We start from the raw sequence: 2,113 nt of genomic DNA on the forward strand, positions 1-2,113 counted from the left end.
TACTGATGAACTTGAGTTATAGCTCTTTCGTTTGAGTCACTTGTCATGATTTGAGTATGTTCAGACCGTTTCTTATTGGTGCGAGTATTATGCAAGTTGTGGCTTAGGCCGGTATTGAGGTGTCATATCACCAGAGTGGAGTGTTGGATTCGAGGTGGTCGTTGGAGTCATTAATGAATACGAACAGATTTGATCTCAGCTTGTTAGAAGGATAATATCGAGGTTCGGCCCGGAAATCTGTTGTGGTATTAGTCAAAAGGGAAGTGGCTTCATGAATGGTTGATATGAGAAATGGTTATGGTTTATCGCGTGTTTTATTTATCGTTGGCAGTATATGAAAGTGTTGGAATAAGACTTTAGCTAATAAGAGATTTTCTATCGGTATTTGGTTATTGTGGGCAACTGTTATGAATAGAGGTTATCGTTTCGAGTGTTTGGGTCTCACCTGAGGTTGCAGGTATGGGTTATTACAGCTGGTTCGAGTTTATTCTGAATATAGACGTGAGGTTCTGATCTTGTGTATGATTTTGAAAGGTGCAATGTGGTTCTACGAGTTATGGTCTAAATGGATTGTGAGATTTCAGCTATGTTGTATTGTCGGACCTATGCGAGATAGGGTGACGTGGGATCACCCCGGGTGTATGCTTGGTAAGGTCATTCAGCTATTGGTTGGCTTCTAGTACAATTCTGGGTACGCTCGAGGACGAGCGTTTGTTTAAGTTGGGGAGGATGTGACGACCCGACCCGTCGTCCCGTGAGTTACCGCCCCGTCCCATTTTCGATTTCCTTATGTGTTATTATACGAGTCTTGTGTGAATGAGTTGATTTGGATTGATTCTGGATGGAAATGAGACACTTAGTCTCTTCAAGGAAGGTTTATTTTGGAAAAGTCAACCGGATGTTGACTATTGAGTTAGAGGATTCGGATGTGATTTCCGGTGATTCGGTTAGCTTCGGGGGATGATTTGGGACTTAGGAGTGTGATCGGAATTGATTTTGGAGGTCCGGTGTAGAATTAGGCTTGAATTGACGAGGTTGGTATTTTGGCGAATTCCGGTTGATAGGTGAGATTTTGATCCGACGGTCGGAATGGAATTCTGAGAGTTGTTGTAGCTTCGTTAGGTATTTTGGATATGTGTGCAAAATTTCAGGTCATTCGGACGTCATTTGGTTGGGTTTTTGATCGAATGCGTGTTTCGGAAGAATTTGAAGAACTTAGGCTTGAAATTGATGAGAATTGAGGATTTTTGTGTTGTTGGATGTGTTTTTAGGATTGGAACAAGTTTGAATAGGGTATTGGACCATGTTTATGCTTTTGGTTGAGGTCCCGGGGGCCTCGGGGTGAGTTCGGGTGGTTAAACGGAGAGTTTTGGGAGTTTGCATATTGCTGAAGGTTTGCTGCATCTGGTATTCTCGCTTCTGCGGGTCTTGGACCGCAGAAGCGGAGGCGCTTAAGCGGAGGGCTCACCGCAGAAGCGGTCCCTGTGGTCGTAAGGTAATTCCGCAGAAGCGGACCATTATTCGCATCAGCGGGTCCGCAGAAGCGGACGGGTAGTCGCAGAAGCGGTGTTGGCATTTTAAATGAATATTCGCAGAGGCGGGGATTTGGCCGCATAAGCGGTCCCGCATAAGCGGAAGCGGGACCGCAGAAGCGAAAACTGGACTGGTCATAAAGGGTTTTTATTGAATATTTCATCCGCGAGCTTGGTATATTTTCCTCCATTGTTGAGCGACCTTGAGAGCTTTTGGCGAGAATTAAAGGGAGTTTTGACTGGGAATCGATTGGAGGTAAGTCCCTTGGCCTAAATACACGAGATTATGATAGATTTAACATGGAAATTGGTTGAAATTCATCAAAGGGGTGAAGTTAGGGCTTGAGTTTTTGATATTTCAAATTGGAATTTGATAGGTCATTTGAGCTCGGATTTGGGAGTTCTTGGTATGTATGGACTCGTGGCGAGACGAGGAATCCGGTAATATGAGTTTTGTAATTTTTCGAGAAGTGGGCCCGGGGCTCGGGTTTCGCTAGTTTCGAGATTTTTTGTATTTTTCGATTGTTTTCGATTGGGTATTGTTCCATTAGCATATTGTGATGTATTCGCTCTGATTTTGG

Source organism: Nicotiana attenuata, unplaced genomic scaffold (genome assembly GCF_001879085.1).
Source record: "Nicotiana attenuata strain UT unplaced genomic scaffold, NIATTr2, whole genome shotgun sequence".
NCBI classification, from domain to species: domain Eukaryota; kingdom Viridiplantae; phylum Streptophyta; class Magnoliopsida; order Solanales; family Solanaceae; genus Nicotiana; species Nicotiana attenuata.